The sequence below is a fragment of the Gallus gallus genome, chromosome Z (assembly GCF_016699485.2).
Source record: "Gallus gallus isolate bGalGal1 chromosome Z, bGalGal1.mat.broiler.GRCg7b, whole genome shotgun sequence".
Classification (NCBI taxonomy): Eukaryota; Metazoa; Chordata; class Aves; order Galliformes; family Phasianidae; genus Gallus; species Gallus gallus.
In genome coordinates, this window is record NC_052572.1 from 13,998,005 (window position 1) to 14,020,944 (window position 22,940).

Below are 22,940 nucleotides of genomic sequence, written 5' to 3' on the forward strand. Positions count from 1 at the left end.
ACAAATATGTGAAATATTTCTGGGTTCCTACTCTCTTGTTTCTGCCTACCACACTACACTGACTCTTTGTGCCACAACCATTATTGTACCAGCTTGAAATGGTAGTCTAAGGAAACTGATGTCTAAGTATAGAATATACAAATATGTTATCACAGAAAAAGCTGTGCGTTATTCTTAGAGTAAATGTGAATAATTATTAAAACATGACCATTGTGATTTTATTCACACTTGTATATTTTGGAAATTGTTTTCAAAGAAGCTATAACTCAGCTTAGTAAGCAGAACAGAGCAATACTTTAATTAATCAGAAGCCAGTGTGGTCATTTTCTTACTTAACAGCATTGTGTGTTTGTGTTCAGTCAAAGAGAAGTAGTGGTGCACTCCAATTGCCTTTATTTAATATTATTTTGGCATCAAATGAAGGTTTCAAATAATATTTTAAATACAAAATTCTTTATTTCAGATAGCAACCTTTCAAACTGATGGCATCTCTATTAGGATGCCAGCCAAATTTTCCTTGGTTGTGTTGGCATGGCACCTTAAAAAAAATTTGTTTCAACCATATGAAAGCTTTTGCTAAAATCTCATCAGTGGCTTATGAACTCTCACTTTTCAATGCTTTCTGTTTTGTATAGCTTCCAAGAGCTGTTTGAGTAATTTATTTATCAGGCTAGTGAGAATTAAAAAAAAAAAAATCTGAATTTCTCCAAACAAATGCACACACACACACAAAAAAGTTTTGTTTAATGTTTTCTCGGTCTTTAAATGTTGTCTCATCAAACTTTTTGAGCCTTTCACCTTTTAAAATTAGATTTAGATCAAACTTTAAAGATAAAATCGTCTTTAAACAAAACATTCTTTTCATATATAACATTGAATTGGGTAAAAACTTAATGAAAGAAATGCATTTCACATTTTTGCATCTCACTTCTGTGACATTCACTTTGGATTTACAGCTGTTTCTGAATTACTGCAACTCCTACGTTTCCCTGGCACAAGACAGATGAATTTGGAGCAAAATGTAGGAGCAGTATTCTCAGCAAGAGGATTTCTTATATCAGTTAAGTTGCTGTTTTGATTCGAGATTTTCTCAAGATACAGAAGAAGTGAGAATGCTGTGAATAGAAAAATAAGAAGCTCTGTAGAAGCAGTAAATAAGAAAAGACTGTAAGATTTTGGGAGCATGGCCAAAAGTGAACAAGACTGGTGATGGAATCACGTTCTGAGTTTTGTTCAGGAACAGAGTTTTAGAAAATTTGGTGAAGCGTAAAAGATCTGGACTTCAGAAATGGAGGGTGAGGCCTCCAGACAGTGACTGAAAGCACTGTATTTGATGAGTTTGAGGGGAAAAAAAAAGAAAAAGATGAAATAGTTCTAGATTAAGGAGGCAGAGAGTTTTTTAAGGAGAGAAATACCGAGCGGGTATGTAGAATGAGGTGGAATATGATAAAAGGTTAGAAGAAAGCCTGAAGGAGAGGGAGAGGGGAGCAGCAGGACAGAGTGCAAAAGGAATGGTACGAAGGTGTCAAAATAGAAAAGAAAACAATTTGCCTTCCACTGGAGAGGAATATCCAGATTGTTCAAGCAATCTAAAGCTGTTTCAGTAGTTAAGTGTTCCCTTCTGTCTTAAAAAACAAAAGTAAGCAAATTGGAAAAATATTAGACAGTAATCCTTGTAATTATCTCTTTCCTGGATTCATACCTTCAAATAATTTGAATGCTCAGAAATAAAAGTGGAAACAAAGTTTATTCAGTTCTCTCAGTGTGCTCTGGCTAATTCCACCAAAGAGCATTTCAGATATGTGGAAAAGCAGTTGGGCCTCTTGCAGGCTGTCCTGGCAAATGAGATTTCCATACGTTTTGGCAAAGTGACACTTCCAATTCAGTCTGAATGACACTTCAGTCATTGCTTCCATCAGGAGAGCTGAGCTGTTGGTAGGTGTGGAGGCAGGCAGGTTGGTATAGAATGTGCTGTCCATGGAACATTCCTGCTCATCACTGGATCTTGGTACATTGGGTCTTTCCTTGTTAGTATGAAATGTTTGCCTCAGACTGTCTCCTAGCTCATGGTAAATAGATGTGGAGAGTTAGGCAACTTACAAGTCTTTCTTGTCTTCCCTCTTGCCCGTACTGTACAGGTGTTCTTGTCTTTGAGCTAACTGTACATAATAGACTAGTGCTTTATTAAACTCCTGATTTCTCTGGACAAGTTTCATTTCAGCCTCTTTCTGGGCTGTTTTAGATACCCATTTTCAATTTGTCTAAAATGTGGTGTCAGCTGAGCTCTTTACTGCACTGTCGCAACTCCATATATCTGCAGTAGGTTTGTCCCTTTAAATGCACCACTTTCTTAGTGACAGGTGTATTTTTTGGAAGCACACTGTCGGTCACAGTCTGCAAAGTCATCTTCATCCAGCATCTGAAGGATGACTAGGAGCGGTTCGTCAAGAGTATGAATGCCTCTTGAAGATAGCTCTGAAGGTCGTGACATTCAGCTGTACCTATCAACCCTGACGTATCAGATAATCATTGTGGCAGCTAGGGCAGTTTGAAGTGTGGTGTCCGCGTGTTCCGCTGTAAAAAGATGATGTGCTTTTCGCCAGGTGCTTGAAAATTACTTGCCTCTGTAAATTATCAAAGGAATTCAATTCTTTGCTGGGTGAAACTCTTCTGATTTCTCCCAATGGTCCTTGGTTAAGCTGAGATTACAGGAACAGATTGCTACTCTCAGGAAAAAACTGGTACAGGAGAGGTACTGCAGGTTCGTGTCACGGTTACTACAGCTTGCTTCGGTGTCCGAGTCTGACTCTCTCTGCTCATTTTCATACAAAATGCATGAGCTGTTTGGAGAAAAGCACTTAACCACAATGAGAAGCACTGTTTCTCACATCTCTATTGCAACCCGGGGCATTTGTAACAGTTTCTTTTTTTAGGTCTCTGACTAATCAGCAACCAAAGTAAGAAGTATTTCAAAGAGGACCAGATCACTGAACTCTCAGAGGAGCTCAAAAGTTACAGGCCATGGAACTGTCAAAACAGCCTGACGTCACCACATGGTCTGAGGACTTAGTGTTAATTGGTTTTAGAAGCAAGCAGAGCTTTAGGCAGATTGCATACATCTTCCCTACGGAGGGGCTTTTCAGATTTGTGACCAAGTAGTAAAATTATACTTGTCTCATTTGTGTAGTCGTCGTCGTCATTTTTCATGTTGAAGGTGATATAGGATGTATAATCTGTGCTGCTCTGTCAAACTAGCTGCTGTTTGCTGTTCTGATTCATTATTTTTGTCAAGGGAAAATGCCATACCCCAGAGCTGAGGAGAAAACGTTCAGTTGAAATTTGTTTGAATTTTTTCTTAATGATTTCTTTACAATATATTTTTTGTTTTTTTGTATAGATCATTTCTTGTCACTTTGAGTTCAGTATTTTATGTTTTTGATTGTGCTTGGGTTTTATTTCAAGAAAACCGCTTTTCTTTATGCTCAGTACAGAACTGCTTACAGAAATAACAACTTTTCATTAACCTTTTCAGAGAGTTGTAATATAACTAATAGTATAACTCTTCATCCCTTAGTCTAGCTTCTTAAACACTGACAAGATAAATTAGAGCTTCATTAAATTAATGATTTGGTAATTAAGGAGGATTCAGAGGAAAGACTTAGAAAAATGGGTACAGTATAAATGAACTCAGTATTAAAGTTACCATTAAATTGAAGAACAATGAATCATAAATTGCATTTGTATAAATGCACATTATTTCTATGGGGAGACAGTAATTATTATGCCCAGGAGCATTCTCTGTAACATCTCCCACTTAGCTACTTTCAGCATCAATTATTCCATTATTATGAAAACTTCTGAAATGATCTGAGATTTAAAAAAAAAAAAAAACCAACAAAACACATCTGCTTGTTTTAGACTTTTTCTGTACAAGGGCTGCTCCAAAAGTAATGACTTCTATTTTATGATAATGGCCCATGACGTCAGAGTTGAATGTTGGTGGTATGGCAGTATAGGTTGAACCCTCCCACCAACATCCTCTTACGTGTTGTTGCTGTGTGACAGGTGGAAGCAGAGGGGCAGCCTGACAAATTGGTGTCTGACATCAAAGTGTGGATGAAGCAGGATGCATCACTGAATTCCTCCATGCGGGAAAAAATAGTGCCCTTTGACATTCGTCATTGATTAGTGAATGTTTATAGAGACCAAAGAGTGGGTGTGAGCACAGTGAGGCAGTGGGTGGTGCGTTTCAGTGGTGGGAACAGTGAAGTGAAGGGCAAGTCATGTTCCAGGTGGCTGTACAGGTTTTGACAAGCTCAGCATGCAGGCACTTGTTAATGGCTGGTGAAAATGCATAGCTTGTGGTGGTGACTGGTTTGAAAAACAGTGTTTTGTAGCCAATAATTTTCTCTACCAAATAGTGTGATTGAGCTTTATTGTAGTTTCCATGGAAATAAATAGGAGGCATTAATTTCAGTTTGGAAGTTTCGGTAACATGAAGTTCTCCTTAATACAGATGTAATTAAGTTTAAAAACACATCAGAAAACATACTTCAGAAGTGCAAGAAAATGGCAAATTGTATTCACTTTTTAGTGGCATAATTTACTGACAAGTTGTAAGTGTTTCATGAGGAAGTTATTAAAGATTATCTGATTTGGCATACAGGGGTGTCTTCGGGAATGCCTTGTGATCTATGTGTACTGAAATGGGAGAAGGAATCACTTCCCATTTCTTTTCAGTGAAAGTATTAAGTGAATTTGATTAACTTTTTGCTGTTACTTACCACTTATGTCATATAGCATATAAACAAACCTGAGAGAACTGCTGAAACGTGCCTGTGTTATATTATATATGTATATATATGTAAATACCTAAGTAAGTTCATATTCCTAATATAGTCTCATATTGGCTACAGGCAGGAATCTGTCTGAATATTGCCATCAATGGTGTTCCTGCCAAGCCCTCAAAATAGGCCGCTTTGAATTCCCGAGTCTGATTTAAGATTGTTGATTTAATATTTTTAGAAGAGAAAACATGTCTAAATTAGTGCAGAAATAATTGGCTGAAAAAGTGAATTACACAATATTCGTGGTCTCACTTGGCACTTCAGAGAAAACATGCTTTGAAGGAGTTCTTCACACCAGTCCCCTGTGTTAATTGTCACACATGCACAAAAACTATCCTGCTGCAGATACTTTCTGTTCCCTAGTTATCCATGTGTAAATAAACCTTAGTTTTTGATGGTTATGCTCTTGGAGTTGGACTCTGCACCAGATAGGCAGCATGTTGTCTTCAAAACAAAAGGTGTGATGTGGAGCTCTCACAGAGGCAGCTAGTAAATCCACAGTGAGCTGGACTATCTCAGCTGCAGGTGTGCTTTGTGGTTTTCACTAAATTACATTTCTAAAGGCAGAGAAAGGTACAGTATCATAACGCAAACAAACTTCACTGCTTAGAGTGTATATTGGTTTGGAAAAAAAAAAAAAAAGTTTGGAAAAACATTGTTAAGAGTGCAGACAGAGCTCCCATGGAGTTCCTAAACAGTTATCTCCTGAAAATGTAGCCTTTTTTTTTTTTTTTTTTTTTTTTTTTTAATCAGAAGTTACAGAGGAGAGCTACAATAAAAGTACATTTAGAATATGGAAATAAACAAAGTATGCATATATAGTCTCTTGCTACATTGAGTGCTCATCAAGAGTTCTGTTTTCTTCTTGCATTGGGGAAATCTAAGACACATGGAGCTGAAAGTGATCTATGTAATGATAAGAGCTGGCTTTTCTGGAAGAAAAAAAACATAATGAAACAGTCACTTAGTAGTCAGTGAGGCTTTGAGGCAGAAAATGGAATGGCTGTTTTGGGATAAAATAACCTGAACTTTTTGGGTTTGCTATTGGGTTTGCATGAGAAGGCTGAACAAAGTGGCCACCATCTTAGTTCAGAGATAGCACATCATTTGAAGCCGTTTGAGCTACCTGAGGAACTCATAAAGCCAGTCATATCAAAACAAAGAACCATATTAATGCTTAGAATAGCAGCTGCACCACTTAATGACCAAATTACATTAAAATGTAGGTTACATTATATTCAGTTTAATTTGTGCCAAAAAATTTACCAAATCTCCCTTCTTTGTGCTCAGAAGCACTCTTCTGAAGTGTGGATTTAAACCATTCCTAAGAATAGAGAGGAAACAAGAGCCACAGAGATCTTAACGTTGACCGAGTTATATACTAAAATATAAATTAGCTTAAAGTAAATTTTGTATTTCTCCTCCATTTTAAGTTCTTTAGTTTTGAGCTCTGAACTGTTCTCACACTGTGCTGGTTAGTCATGAGTGATTTTGATCCAGTAAATTTTGTTTGTTTCTGTATTCACAGTTTGCCAAATATTGACATATGCTATGTGTTTTTTTTGTAAAGCAGTGATTACTTTGGCATCACTCATTTAATAGGTGATTTTCTTAATATGTAAGAAAAATATTTTCTTCTACCTTCTTACAGTGCTGCAGTCCCTCACAGTCTTGCCGTCCCTGAACCACAGTTTTTATCCTTGCATTAGTTTTATTCTTTAGTTAAAATTAACAACTTCGTTTTCCCCCTATTTTTAATATGTAATTCTTGTACTTAGAACTGTTTAAACAAGAAGGGGTGGGAGATGATGGGTATTATTCAAAGGCCAGACATTTCAGTTTTGCACAAAATTATCTGGATGTGGCTGATCATGAGTCAACAATGCCATTGTGTTAGAAAAAATACAGATAAAGTAGGAGATACAAAACTAAAAGAAAACTACATGAAGTAATCCTTTCAGCTTAGCTTTGGTAAAACCTTAGACTGCTACACAAGTCGTGGGCTAACTCGAAATGATCAGCAGTCTGTAAGGCTTATTGGTTGAAATAAATAGTTTTATTTAATCTAAAGAGCTAGTGAAATGTAGTGGTCCTTGCATAAGTAAAGGACTATCATAAGAAAGGTAGGGAATAACCTGTTCTTCACACTTATGGACAGACAAAAGAAAAATAGAGGGATTGATTTACATAAAGAAGGACATTATTCACATAACCTTCCTACTGGCACAGATAGTCATGGACTGGGTTAGATTTCCTGGGGAGGTTACAAAATCTTTGAAAATCTTATGAAAAATGTGTGTCTTTGTCAGTCTTCTGTGAAATCCAGTAGACAGAGCTGAGAATCAAGAAGAAGAATAGACATTAGGAAGAAATTCTTTACTGTGAGACTGCCCAGATAAGCTGTTGATGCCTTACCCCTAGAGGTGTTCAAGGACAGCCTGGATAGGGCCCTGGGCAGCCTAATCTAGAGGGTGGCAACAGCAGGGAACTTGGAACCCTTAAGGTCACTTCCAACCCAAACTGTTCCCTGATTCTGTGACACCGGGTTTGAAAAGCAAGTTGGATGTAGGTTTTGTTAATTCAGCTTCTAGTAAATAACTGATCTTCACTTCATTTCAGGCATAGTATAAGATTTTTTCCGTATTTCTGTTCTTCTCAAGCTTGTTAGTCTTTTAATGGTGCACATGAATACTGGCACAATGATCCAGGAATGCGGTTTTCTTCTCAGCTTGTAATTGGTACATCTCCATTAATTTAATGGATAAGTTTCCCTTTTAAGTTACTGATAAGTCAGCAACAGTTTCAACTAGTAGAATTCAGGATTTCGAGCTGCCCAGCTCTCCAAATACTTTGCATAAGCATTAAATAGTTATTCATAACATCCCTTCAATTCAAGAACATAAACAGCTGTGGATGAGAATATGACACGCTTTGCTCATGCAAGTCAGCCTGAATTCTGTTTTGATAAGACAGCACAACATCTACATTGTATGTCAAGGGAAGTATTAAACCTACCTAAGAATTTTGGACTACTCATCTGTTTACAACCTTAACAGTGCTGATGGCTCGTTTTACAACCCAAAAAGGTGTAGTAATTCCTGTTTTTGGCTCTGTTCCGAACTCTATCCTGAGATATCCTGTCCGCAAGCTACACTTGTGTAAGCATAATACAGTATAAAATATAAATTCACCTTTCATCCCTACTGTTAGTGCCAAAACAAATACAAGTTGTTCCTTAGCATAGTGCTGCTAAGATGTTCCAGTTATTGTGATGTCAAGAAGGCAAAGTCTGCCAAATTTGTCAGAACAGAAATGTGGTTCTGTGAACTATTTAAAATATGAAGGGCAAGATTTATTGTTAGACCCCCAGGGATATGAAGGGTTTGAGGGGGAGAAAAAAGGCTCTGTTTGGGAAAAAGAGTATGATCCCTCATTCAGGGAATGCTGGTAAGGCAAGTGGAAGGGTTGAAGAAGGAAAAGAGGAAAAAAAAGGATTTAAAGAAAAAAAAAAACATCTGGATTGAGACAGAGGGAAAAGAAGAAGAAAAAAAAAAAAAAAAGGAAAAGAGATTAGAAGGTTCTGTTGCGTTTTGTTAGTGTTTCCTTGAAAAACTCCCCTTGCAGAGAAAGTTCATTAAAGAATTCAGGGAGTCAGCTCATGGTGGCAAATAAGGTTGATCATCTGTCAGTTATTGTGTTACAGAAATAATTTGTAGCAGTATGAAGTTTGAACTTAAGAAGGGTGGGAGGGCTTAATAGTGTATGAAAGTTTCTTTAAAGAGAATATCTGAAAATATTTGAAAATTTCCACTGTTTGAAAAATTGTGCCTGTCAGGAGAAGTCCATAGTGACTGGAAGAAGGAAAACATCGCTTCCATGTTCAAGAAAGAGAGAAAAGAGGACCTGGGGAACTACAGCCCAGCAAGACTCCTCTCTCTGCCTGGAAATATCATGGAGCAGATCCTCCTGGAAGAGATGTTAAGGCACATGTGAGATGAAAAGGTGGTCTGAGACAGCCAGCATGGCTTCACCGTTAGCAGAATGTGCCTGACCAATCTGGTTGCCTTCTGTGATGGAGCGACAGCACTGGTGGTGGACAAAGGAAGGGCAACGGATGTCATCTACCTGGACTTCTGCAAGGTCTTTCACACGGTCATGCACCACATCCTTATCTCTAAATTGAGGAGATATAGATTTGAAGGCTGGAGTATTAGGTGGATGAAGAATTTGTTGGAACGTCAAAGACAGAGGGTTGTTGCCAACGGCTCTGTATCAAGGTGGAGGCCAGTCACAAGTGATGTCCCACAGGGGTCTGTCTTGGGACCAGTGCTCTTCAACATCAACAACATAGTGAAACTACGTGTATCCTCAGAAAATGCCATCCAGAGGGACATGGACGTGCTCAAAAAATGGGAACAAAAGAGCCTAATAAAGTTTAGCAAGACCAAGTGCAAAATCCCAGATACAAGCACAGACTAGAAGAAAAACTCATAGAGACAGCCCTGCAGAGAAGTATTTGGGAAACCTGATCAGTGAAAAACTAGACATGAGCCTGTATCCTGGGCTGCATCAAAAGAGGGATGGCCAGCAGAGAGAGAGAGGTGACTGTCCCCCACTACTGTGCCCTCGTGATGCCCCATCTGGAATGCTGGCATCCAGGCCTCAGGCCCACGGTAACTGGAAGGCTGCAGAGCTGTTGGAGTCAATCCAGAGGATGGCCAAGATGACTGAAGGGCTGGAGCACCTCTCCTATGGAGAAAGGTTGAGGGATTCAGGCTTGTTTAGCTTAGAGAAGAAAGCTCCAGGGAGATCTCATTGTGGCCTTCCAGTGCTTGAAGGGAGTTTACAAGCAGGAAGGTGACTGACTTTTTACATGGTCTGACAGTGACAGAACAGGGAGGAATGTCTTTAAAAGAGGGAAGATTTAGACTAGATGTTTGGAAGAAATCTTTTACTCAAAGAATGATGAGAGACTGGAACAAGTTGTCCAGAGTGATTTGGGGTGCCCCATCTCTTCAGGCATTCAAGGCCAGGTTGGATGGGAGCTTGGGCAGTCTGATCTAGTGACTGACAACGCTGCCCATGGCAAGGGGGAGTTGGAACTAGATGATCTTCATGGTCCCTTCTTACCTAAGCCATTCTATGATTCTATGATTTGCTACGGATGTCTTGCAGCAAAGAGTTAACTCTTGACCAGTATTGAATATTGACTCTACCACTGACTGATCCTCTGCTGAATTTTTCCCACTGATGACACGTTTGAGCCTTGTATGCTAACCAGTTTTCAGTCCATTTCACAATCCGCTTCCCTGTGCAGTACTTCTTTAGTTTGTCAGTGAAAATTTTAGAGAAGAAAGTGTTGGAAACCATGCTTAACTCAGGATAACATCCGCTGTTTTCCCCTTATGCAGCAAACTAATTATTTCACTGTGGAATGCTGTCAGATATGATTTTTCCTTCATAAAACCATGCTGTCTATTCACAATTGCTTTCTCGTACTTTGTATGTTTCAAAGTATTTTCCAGGATTATTTTCTCCATTACTTCCCAGGAGATCAAGCTGAAATCCCTAGGGATCAGGAGTAATAATTAGTAGTCCTTAGTTCTGGATCTTTTCTTTCTTGAAATTGGGAGTGATACGCATCCAATATCCTCAGGAGCCTCTCCACATTGCCATGACCTTTCTGATGACATTGAGGGTGGCTTTGCATGCAGTGACATTGACCAGCTTCCTCAGCACTTTCATGTGCATTCCTTCAAGTCCCGTGGGCATATATATGCATGTGGCTTATTACAAGCATTCCGTTGTATTTTTTATAGCTAAAGATCAAACACATATACATGCTTCCTCTGAATCTAAGAATGAAGCTGGTTTTGATTTTGCACACTTTTGTGTACATGCTTATGTAAGCGTGTAGTATGCAAACCACACTGAGAATACTTTGTAAGTTCTCTGGACAATTCAAGTGACCACAAGTTAATGCTGAGCTTTAGAGACATGCTAACTGTGCATTTTCAGCCATAAGCCTAGATCGTTCATCTTAGTTTTTAGATTCAAATTTGGTGCATGTGTCAAGTTGTCCACATAAGTTGTAGCCTTATTATATTCAAGATCAATTGAAATAAATACTGTAATATATTGTCAGCGTGACTGTATAAATGTGCACATACGCACGTAACCAAAAAGCAGGCACATTGCCTTGTGGTTGGAAGCACATATAAATGAAGTGACAGCACTTGGCCTCTGTCTAGTCTTAGGGCATTGTCCCTCCCATTTCTGTTATTGAGAGAACACACACTGAAGTGAAGAAAGGCAACAGCAGAACATAAAACTTATGTGCTGGTATGTGGCTACAGTTACCTTATCTCTTCAGTCTGAGGATGAAACAGCCTTTATCAAGTTAACAAGTGAAATGGGAAAACTTGAGCCTGTTCTCTTCTGGAGTAGTGAGGCCACAGCATTTCCCTTTATTCTGATGACATCCAAACCATAATGCAGAGTTAGTGCTCTCTGAGCAGCACTGCGTTGTAGCAGCTGATTTGATGAAGGGAAGTAATAGGCTGTACACACAGTAAGATGTCTACCTGTCTGGTATGGCTGAGATCTCCTGGGATGCAATGCATTGCATAGGCATTCCCTTTAAGCAACAGCTTAATTTTAGTTAGCTCCCTCTGTGCGCAACAGGTTCCTTCCTACCTTCATACCCAGTGAAGCACTTCATTCTGCCTGCCTTGAGACCAACCACAGAATGCTGTTTGAAAACACCATGAATGGTTTTACAAAGATGGAATTGTTTGATTACTGTTTTGAAGACTAAAAAATCTTCTGACATGTTTGTGTTCGTCTCATGTTCTCAGGTTTATTATTTCCTCAGATTAGGTGCTGAGGAGATGAAATGGACACAGATCCTGACATCCCAATAAAGAATTGCATGTTTTTAGTTAGAAGGCAAAGGAATCCTGGATGGGTTCCATTTTGACTCTGTACTGCAATCTTTTTGTTTAACGCATAGGTTAGAATAAATAACTTTTCCTGTGGGGGAAAAAAAAACGTCTGTGAAAAAAATCATTATCTTTGTAGTTTCTTCCTGCTAATCCATGTTCTTCTTTCGCTGAAGTTGCAGTTTTTCTAAGAACCACTGGAAACATGGCTGCTTGCCATTTAGAGATATAGCTCATTATCTTGTGTGCAGTACTGCCTCTTTTTCACACATGATAAAGTGTCAGAATCAAGTGCGCATGTGATTGTCTTCACGCTTGTTTGGCTTGTTCTAAACTGCAACATTGCAAATTACCAGTGTTGCTGCATGGAATCCCTGTGCTATTACAAGTAGCTACCCAGACTGAAACAAAACATTCAGAGTACAATTAGTTTAGCAGAAATTAGGGCATGTCCCTTTTGTTGCCTCTAAAGTAGCTAAGATCTTCTCTGTTATTGAGCAGGATTTCAAAATATTTTGGAAAGGCTGCTGGAAGAATTTTGCCTTTGCCTTTGTAGTAGGGTTCTGATTTTGTCACATGGAGATCATTTCCACTTGCTAATACCGTACCAAGTGTTTTGAAACAGGGATTTGTCAGTAGTCCTCGTTAACCTGTTTCAGTCAACAGCTGCCTTAGTCTTTACAGTTTTCTTCAGTCTGAACTGTCCTTTGTTGTAGAAAATGAGGGTTGTGGCTCGTGGATCAATTGTTCTCTGTGAGATTAAGAGATCTCTCCAAAATTTACAAATCATTTTAAGACTTCTTAGGAGGATGTTAAAATGGGACAGTGAGATCCTCAACCTCAGAAAATGTGAGAGTGGGCTCTTTCTGTGAGGTGCAAAATTAGTTGTGCTTATTACAAAAGGTGAAAGAGGTAATAAGTAAAGGCATACCATGTCTTACCATCTTGTTCCACAGTGTATATCTGTGGAGAATCATGATTGCAGATTTCACTTCAGTTATGATACACAGAATGATTTATTTTCTCTTTGATAGCTATTACATATTATTCTTGATTTTTTTTTCTATTACTTTTTATTTTATTTATTTATTTATTTATTTATGGAAGATTCCTTTTCATGTTGCCAAACATTTGTGTAATCTTGTTCTATGTGCAGTTTAAAGATTTCCCATCTGGTAGTTGTTTGCTGTTGTTTTTTTTTAACATAATTACACGGTTGTCACTTAGCGTTCTACAAATTGTGCTAAAGAGTATCTGAGAAATATAGCATTTTCACTCTGTCTCATTTTGCATTCAAATCTTCATTATTTAGGCATCTGTGCATACATTTAAAAAAAATACTTTAAAAGTTGGAAATTCTGTGGGCATAGATCAAAACTTCTGCTGTTCTTTCTTAAGCCAGTGCTTGCACTCAGCCAAGGAAAACTCTTACGTGACATACTAACTTCTTGTTAGGGCTAGTGCAGTGTGGCCCTGTGTGTACAGTCTGAATGCATGCAGTTATTTCAGTGTTTTTTCACTGTGAACTCTTGTCTTGAGGGAGTTCCACCAACTAACAACCAAATTGTTATGAAATAAACAATGAATGTGGGCACCATTGCCAACTTTTCAGAACACTAAAGAATACTGACTTAAAATCATGTAAGTTGAAAAATACCCTTAAGATTACTAGGTTCAAACCATCGACCTAACACTATCAAATCCACCATTAAACCATGTCACTGATGACTTCTTCCTTGGGAAGAAATTAACTTTCATACTGATTTAATAATTATTTTTATTTAAATATAGAAGTGCCACTAGTTCAGGGCCATTTTAGATGCTGCTGCTTTGCCAAATACTGAAGCAGTGTAATGTGTTTAGCAATTCTGGACAAAACAAATGCCATTTTCCTTAGAGTGTTTCATACTGTCCTTTGAATGAGAAACACAGTATTGCTTTCTTAAAATTAGCAGTTCATGAGTTTGTACACTATAGTTTATTGTCTAAAATATTAGGAATGTGATATACTCATCCATGCACTTTTCATGATAATTCTGCTTTTTATTTCCAATCCACCTTATTTGTGCTGTTGATATATACTGATAATGAGTGTTGACAGGTCTTCCTGACTTGTCTTTACCATTTAAATCTGTGTTGGTACATTTTAATGTCAAAGTTAGTGTTGGGTACTGCTGCTTGGCAAGCCCCCAGTGACAAAGGGATTGCAGGCAGCTGCTAGTTTTTGAGTGAGAAGCCCAGGTGCACTTCTTGGTCCATTGTGGAGGCTGCCCAGCTGGGGGCCTTTCCCAAGATGCCTTTCCCATAGAGGGACAGTGACAAGACTCCGCTAGGATTTTGTTCTGTCATCTTTCCGTCACTGTTACGTTCCAAAACTCATCTGTTGTTTTTTTTTTCCCCCTCCTCCCCCCGATTTTGTGTAGGTGCTGGGATGGCTGGAGAAGGCCGCATTTTGCAGTTGAGCTGAGGGACGTGTGAAGCATCATCCACCCCCTGCTGACATTTGAGGTAGTGTTTTAACTTTTTTCTTACCTGCAAGTTACCGAATGATTGATGTTGTCTAAGAATAATGATCAGTAGAGCCCTGTAGTGCTCTGCAGGTAATCCTTACAAATCCTGTGATTCATTCCCACAGATGACCATAATGGTAGTAAGTAGTATATAGAATTTTGATTGAGATTACAACCCTTAGCTTAGTTTCCTACACTGCACTTTTCCTCCTCCCAGGAAAAAAATAATAATAAACAGAAGTATTTGAATTAAGGGTATTCAATTTCATCCTGATGTAAGCTGATATTTTCATTTCTGCTGAGCTTTATTGTCCAGCATTTGAGACAAATGACTTAATAATTGATAAAAGTGTTTGAAAGCCATTTTTTCTTGTCAGAGAAAAACTATTTTACTATGTGTTAATGGGACACTTTTCATTTATGGAGTTATTTAAAGTATTGATTGCCTAATTTTTTGAATGCACAATATTAAAACAAGTGGGAAAACATTCCTTGTTATTCCAGAGGGAGAGAACTTGGAAATCTGTTCTAGAGTATAGTAGATAGAAAATCTTTGTTTAGATGACATTTAAGTGGCATCCAGTATGAATTAATGTGGTGATTCTGATTCATATCTGGAGTGCATTTCTGCAGACTTAATCAAACTACAGTAGGTGCAAAATTTTAATCAAACACATAACAGAAATATGCTGTGATGCAAGGTTTCCCAATGCATGATTGCTTCTGCTGTGGAACTGAAAAGCTGTTATCTAGCTTTAAATTGTTATGTAAGACTTTACAGCTGTTATCTGTGTACAGTAACAATTTTATGATATTAATTGACTACTCCTGTGTAAGTGTATACAAATACAACATTATTTAATAAAAGAGAAATTCAAGACGTTCTGATATAACAGGTAGAACACTCTTATGTCCTTCTAAAGTTTCTGAAATCAGATGGTTGAACTCTGGGTGTATTCATTGTCCTATGAATCTGCACTCAAGAAAATTTATAAGGAAATATCAATTCCACTAAGAAAATAAAAAGGTCAAAGGAGTGAAAAGTTGCTTGTAATTAAGAGTATACATAACCTACTGTCAGAAGGGACCTTCTCAACCAAAGTCTTTTTTGTTGTGCCTACCATGCTTTCTTCTCTCATCGTATAGCTGAATTACGGCGATACAACCATACAGAAAGCTACTTCTATGCATTCTTTTCCTTACTTTTTGCTCTGAGCAAACCAGCCATGCTCCAGCTACGCTGCCAGGTCTCTATTCCTCTACAAACATCAGTGCAAGAAATGTTTCACTCTTCAAGTGCCCAACTTCAAAAGAGAGTCTGGACAGGCTTGTGAGTACCACCACTGGTACACTCTGTGATCCTGCCACCTTGTTTAACTTTGTTCTGTTTCAGTTTGATGCTTGTAAATGAAGGCTAATAAGTTTTAACTTTCAGAAAGAACGAAAGCACTCTGATCCTTGGGAAATGCTGGTACTCACATAGCACATGTGCCTTACAAAAGAGAGTTCAAGCCTGTTGCACTCAAGTATGACCCAGCATTAAAAGTTGTGGTAGATCTCCAGGTAATGACTTCCTGAGTCAAGTAATTGACAGCCCCACTGAGGGAGATGCAGTACTGGACCTGTTACAAACATAAATGAAATAATTGGTGACATCAACATTGGAGACTGCCTGGGCTGTAGTGACAATGCTGTGTTTAAGTTCATGCTCCAGCGGGCATGAGACAGGTGAAGAGTAAAATTAGGAAACTAAATTTTAGGAAAGCTAAATTCCAGCTCTTCAGGGAGTTACTCAACAAAACACCCTGGGAAACTGTCCTCATGGGCAACGGTGCAAAGCAGGTCTGACAGATCTTTAAGGAGGCTTTCTACAGGGTGCAAGAGCTCTCCATCTGCAGGTGTAGCAAGCAGGGAAAGAAAGGCAAGAGACCGATGTGGCTGAACCAGCAGTTGCTGGTCAAACTGAGAGCAAGAAGAGAATGCACAGGCTGAGGAAACAGGGATACCATGGGAAGAATATAAGGAGGCAGCTAGGCTATGTAGGGATGGAGTCAGGAAAGCCAAAGCCCAGCTTGAACTGAACTTGGCTAGGGCTGCCAAGAAAAACAAGAAAGGCTTCTACAGGTACCTCAATCAGAAAAGGAAAGCCCAGGAGGATGTACTCCCCCTGGTGAGTGACAGACAAGCTGGTAATAACAGACAAGGAGAAGGCTGAGGTACTTAACAACTTTTATGCCTCTGTCTTCCCTGATAACTGCTCACCACATAGCCATCAAACATTTGGTTTGGAAGGAGGGGATCAAGGAAACAGTGTCCCTTCTACTGTAAACAAAGATCAGGTTTGTGACTACTTGAGGAACCCAAATATCCACAAGCCTATGGATCCCAATAAGATTTAGCCCAAAGTCCAGAGGGAGCTGGCTGATGTTGCCAAGCCACTCTCAATGATATTTGAAAAGTCGTGACAGTCAGGTGAAGTCCCCAGTGACTGGAAAAAAGTCAACTTCATACCCATTTTTAAAAATGGTAAAAAAGATGTGCCCAGGAACTACTAAACCGTCAGTCTCACCTCCGTGCCAGGGAATTTCATAGAACAGATCCTCCTGGAAGCTATACTAAGTCACATGGAAGCAGAGAGGTAAGGGAGAGCCAGCATGGCTTCACCTGCTTAACTAGCCTGGTGTCCTTCTATGATGGTGTGACAGCATCAAGGAACAAGAGAAGAGCCACTGACGTCGTATGTCCCAAATTCAGTAAAACCTTTGACACAACATCCCACAAATGCTTCTCTCCAAGTTAGAAAGATATGCATTTGATGGAGGGACTATTCAATGGACAAAAAACTGTCTGCAGGACTGAGTCCAGAGAGTAGTGGTCAGTGGCTCCCTGTCTGGATGGAGATCAGTGATGAGTGGTGTCCCCTGGGGTTAGTACTGGGGCCGATACTCTTTAATATCTTCATTGGTGGCATTGACAATGGAGTCAAGTGCAGCCTCAGTAAGTTTGAGGATGACACCAAGCTGTGGGGTGCGGTTGACACACTGGAGGGATGGGATGCCATCCAGAGGGACATAGACAGGGTTGAGCAATGGGCCCAGGTGATTCTCATGAGGTTCAACAAATCCAAGTGCAAGGTCTTGCACCTGGGTCAAGGCAACCCCCATTACCAATACAAGCTTTGGGATGAAATGATTGAGCACAGCCCTATTGAAAAAGACCTGAGGGTTCTGGAGGATGAGAATCTGGACATGTGCCAACAATGTGCTCTCACAGCCCAGAAAGCCAACCATATATGGGCTGCATCAAAAGGAGCATGGCCAGCAGGTTGAGAGAGGTGATCCTGCCCCTCTGCTCTGCACTAGTGAGGCCTTACCTGGAGTGCTGCATCCAGATGTGGAGTCCTCAGTACAGAATAGACATAGACCTGCCGGAGTGTGTCCACAAAAATGATCCATGGAATGGAACACCTCTCCTGCAAGGACAGGCTGAGAGAGCTGGGGCTGTTCAGCCTGGAGAAAAGGCTGCGAGGTCACTTGAGAGCAGCCTTTCAGTATCTAAAGGGGAGCTGCAGGAAAGAAAGGGACAGACTCTTAGTAGGGTCTGTGGTGACAGAATAAGGGAAAATGGCTTCAAGCACAAAGAATACATATTTAGGTTAGGTATAAAGAAAAATCTTTTACAGTTAAGGTGGAACCGATTGCCTAGTGATATGGTGGATGCCTTGTCCTTGGAGACTTTCAAGATGAAGCTGGATAAGGCCCTGGGCAACCTGATCTAGGTGTGGTGTCCCTGTTCACTGCAGGAAAGTTGGCCTAGATAGCCTTGAGGGGTCCCTTCGAACTCTAGGGATTTTATGATTCTAAGGTATAAGTTTCTGTGGTGCTCTCTTACTTGGTATTTTTCACTAACTAGTCTAGACTAACTTGACAGAAAACATTTTGAAACAGGGAACAGTGCCTCAGTCTTCACAGCCAGTCTGGCTTCTCCTAACTCTCCTGTCCTTGAATTTCGAAGAGAGGGTCAGAGAGCAAAATCCCTCCCAGTGTAAAAGTGAAGCAAGTCCGAGACCACCTCATGAGGCTGAATGTGTACAACTCTATGGGGCCAGATGGCATGCATCCCAGGCTTCTGGAGGAACTGGCTGATGTGGTTGCCAAGCCGCTCTTCATCATATTTGAAAAACTGTGGCTGTCAGGCAAAGTCCCCAGTGACTGGAAAAACAGGAAACATCAATCCCCTTTCAAGAAGAGGAGAAAGGAAGACCTGGGGAAGTACAGGCTTGTGAGACCCCAGGACTGGTCTGTCTTGGGACCAGTGCTCTTCAACATCTTTATCAACCACATAGACAGTGGGATTTAATGTACCCTCAGCAAGTTTGCTGATGACATGAAGCAGAGTGGTGCAGTTGACACAATAAAAGGGAGGGACACCATCCAGAGGGACCTGGACACTCTCAAGAAGTGGGAACACAAGAATCTAATGAGGTTTAGCTGGGCCAAGTGCAAAGTGATGCACTTGGGTCAAGGCAGTCCTCCATACAAGTACAGACTGGGAGAAGAACTCAGAGAGAGCGGCCCTGCAGAGAAGTACTTGGGCATCCCGATGGATGAAAAACTGGACATGAGCCAGCACTGTACTCTTGCAGCCCAGAAGGCCTACAATATCCTGAGCTGCATCACAAGAGGGGTGGCCAGGAGAGAGAGGGATGTGATTGTCCCTCTCTACCCTGCTTTCATGAAGCCCCATCTGGAGTACTGCGTCCAGGCTTGGGGCCTGCAAAACTGAAGGATGAAGAGCTGTTGGAGAGGGTCCAGAGGAAGGCCACAAAGATGATCAGAGGGCTGGAACACTTCTCCTTTCCTGGGCAGCCTGATCTAGTGGGTGGCAACCCAGCCTGTGGCAGTAGGGTTGGAACTGATTATTTTTTAAGATCCCCACCAACCTAGGCAGTTTTATGATTCTGTGATTACCTCAAGGATAAGAGAAGGGAGATAATGCTGGCCAGGTAACTTGCAAATCATGTACCCATAATTTATACTATTTATGTTAAGCTAGTTTTAGGTTAAGAATTGGAAGTGTGGTAACTGTTCTCATGCAGATTAAATAGGAGCTGAGCCTTTATATATTTACTTGTTGATATAGTCTTGGCTTTGCCAACCCTGGACTCAGTTATATGGAGACAAGTTTACAGCTTTGCTCTTTAGTGAAATTGAGACTTGTAATGCACAGTGCGTGATAGGAAATGTTCATCTGCATATTTTCTAGATTGACATTAACAAAATATTCTGCTCTGAATAAGGATTTTATTTATCCTGAATGAACGTGTTGTATTCTTTCCTTAAAAATTAAACAGATGCTTTGTTATTTCAAGTCTGAGATATTGAAAGTGCCCCATAGATATGGCAAGAGTAATTCGTGCCTTGCTGACATTTACAGTCCAACGGAAGATAACACAAGACGCAGCTTTAAATAGATTTTGAGAGTGCTGGTAGTTCTACTGAGTATGCTGGAAAAAAAATTAATATCTGGCCAAAAGTAGCAAAGATGTTTGTAAAATGAATGCTGTAAAATGTTCCAGTAAGTGGCATTTCTTTAGCTGTTAACACTCACCATCTACAAGGTCACACACCTCTCTGTCTTTTGAATACAGCTGTGCTAAGTTGCTTGCATACAACGCACAGAGTGTGGAAACCATTCATGGTGCTATGAGTGCCTGAGAAAAGCTAAGGGTATGGAAATAAAATTGGCTCTGTTCTATTCCTCCACAGTCTGGAAAAACTTACAGGCATACAAGGCTTCTCCCTTTTGAATAGCCTTTTAACTTCAGGGAAGACATTGCCTAAAATGAAAATGTTAGTGTGTAGATGCTGTATTGACAATGAATGTATCCATCAGTTTAATACCAAAATGCTTTAATACTTTTCTGATCAGGCCACTTGTTTAGTGATGTTAAGCTACATGACCGTATGTGTCATGTCTACTTGTTTGTGACTGGGATCAGATCCAGATCCTCAGTCAAAAGTGTTACTAGTAGACCATTATGTACTTAATCATAAAAAAGAAAAACACTCCTATTTTTTTAGCTTTATGGTCATTCTTCGTGCCTTTGTTTTATCAGTTCATCATATAATTTGAAGTGTTTGCTTTTTACCAGTTAATGATACAGTCATCAGCAGAGCAATTTAATTTGCTGTTAAATAAATTGAGTTAAATTCTACTGCTGTTGAGTCATATGGTATTGCAGACCTGAAATCAAAGTTAAGATTCAGTTTGAACAAGTCTGGCAAAGACAGGTATTGTGTCCTGGCAAAAGGGTAAAGGCAGTCATATTTTATTAACTATAATGACTAAAATAGAAAAGAAACTAAGAATGTAAGCATAAAAGTATACCACAAAAAATATTTACTTTTTTTTAGTAGAATACTCTGTACTCCTTGGTGTAGCCACCTCTGTTCTGGCTCCTTGCTCATCAGATAGAATTCTGGGTACTCAGCAACTCATAAGTTTGCTGTTTGAGAATTATGTGTGGAAAACTTATCTTCCAGGCTAAATATAAAACACTGAGCCAGTGAGAAAAGTCAGATAAATCTATGGAAGTCTACCCTCACGTGCATGGTTTTATATGCTTTAAAAATACATAGCAACAAATCAAGCCTTACTCTATAGGTACCACTCTAGTGTTTATCATGCGTGATTAGAAAAATATGTCAGTGTGGTCTGGTCTGTGCAGAAGTATGTGAGGTGTAAATCTGAATTTTGGAAATGCTAATCTTGATATTTCCATATAGCTGCAGCTGACTCACTGTTAGCCGAGCAAATGCAGGCTACTTTACCCCCTCCACACTATTTGGCTATCTTGCAGTGGAAGCAGCTATTCTCTTTCACCATGCTTTTAAGCAACTCTTCTCTTTTCATCTTTTTTCCTCTTGAAGGCAGTTGCTCTTCTGCTTGAATTACTGGAAGAGTCCAAGAAATAGGAAAAAGAAACAACAGGAAAAAAAAAAGCAGCAGCTCCCTGTATCTCCCTGCACCAATGGCGACAGGAAGAAGTGTTCTCTACTTTGGGCTGTGGGTGGCAGGAAATAATGGGGAAGGAAGGGTTCATGCAGGCTTCATGGATTTCTTCTCTTCCAGGTGGCACAAACTGAATAGCATCTTTTCATGGGCAAGATCTGCTTTCTTAACTACATGCCATAAAAATCAGACAAACAAACCAAAAAACTACTTAAAGAATCCCATTCTTAAAGTAAGCTAGTCTTCAGTTTCATATGCTTCTCTATGAAGTTCTACCATCATCTCCATTAATTTATGCATCAGCTCCTAGTAACAGCTGCATGTTAACATATCAGATGACTTCCAGTCACACCAGTAAAGTCACACCTGTGTACTGCTCTCATCAGGACGAATTCTTCTTGGAGGAAAAGTATCTTTCAGGTTGTTTCAAATAAGCTGTTAGCTAAAAAATCACATACTATATTATGCAAGCTTCCTACTTACCAGTGGTATAGTACTTCAGCATTTCAGTGTCAAATTCTTCTTCAGATTCTTATTCAAGCATGTGTACAAGCATGCCTAGTGCTATCTATAGCGAAATCTAGAACAATTATCTGTATCACAGGAACTGAGCTTTGTACATGTTTTAATTATTAAGACTTAAATTCTGATAAAACTCTTTAATGTGAAGGGGAAAAAAAGACACAGAAAAATTAAATTCAACCACAAGTGCTCTGTACCTTCTATGTTTTGAGGACATTCCTATTCTGTAAGGGCACAACTGTTGTATACCTACCTACTGTCTGAGCTATTTGGGAGAAACCTGACTGACTCACAGTCTGTACTTTTGTGTGAATTCTGTGTTCTATAGAGAGTGTCGGAGACGGGAGGAAAGCCTGCTTGTCCAAGGAAATATAAACATAATTACAAGCCAGCCCAAACCAGACTTTTCTTACCAACCAAATAATTTATAGACCACTGTAATTCTGCATTAATTGTTCTCTGCAACTCATGGAACAGTTAAGATTTGGATATACTTTCTAATCTCTGAAAGGACTACAGATTTTGAGGGGCATGGGGCTTTTTTTACGTGTAGTTAGAGCACCCTGTATCAATTTATATTCAGAGCTAGCTGATAACATGACTGATAAGCTCTCTAATCTTTGCAGGCGATCACTTATATAATCTGTGAAAGCGGCAACAGAATAATATCTTCAAGTAACTCTACTGAGTCATTATTCTTTCTAGCATATGAGTCCAGTCACCTGTTATCAAGCCTGATTGCAGTGCAGATACTTGTATGCAATAAATGAACTATAAATAAGGACTAATTTACGCACCACAGCAATTCAAAACTAATGACTCTGTCTACTATGATATTCTGCGGTATAATTAGTGTGGGGAAAATGATCTATGGAGATAATGATGTATCTGAGATTGCACTGCTGCATATAGTAGGACTTCGGAACAGCCAGACCCACTGTTCTCATTATGAATGCTGTTCCTTGCGCACAAGTCAAGTGTGATTGCTTCATGTTCAACACATTTTTGGGAGGAGATGGTGTGTATCATCATGGTAGAAGGTGCTACAAGAAGTATGTGGAACTGTTGGAAGGGGTCCAGAGGAGGGCCACAAAGATTATCAGAGG

General features: G+C 39.6%; 1 protein-coding gene across 5 annotated transcripts in view; it reads left to right on the forward strand.

Annotated features, from left to right (window-relative positions):
* The window catches only part of GHR (growth hormone receptor), a 132,256-nt gene that overhangs the window by 35,764 nt on the left and 73,552 nt on the right, over positions 1-22,940 (forward strand). For 4 of the 5 annotated variants that reach the window (NM_001001293.2, XM_046905279.1, XM_046905280.1 and 1 more), the window contains one exon: positions 14,212-14,296. The gene's annotated coding sequence lies outside the window, so the exon portion shown is untranslated. Of the gene's footprint in view, positions 1-956; positions 1,061-14,211; positions 14,297-22,940 lie in introns of all 5 variants that reach the window. The other variant, XM_046905281.1, reaches the window with a different exon arrangement.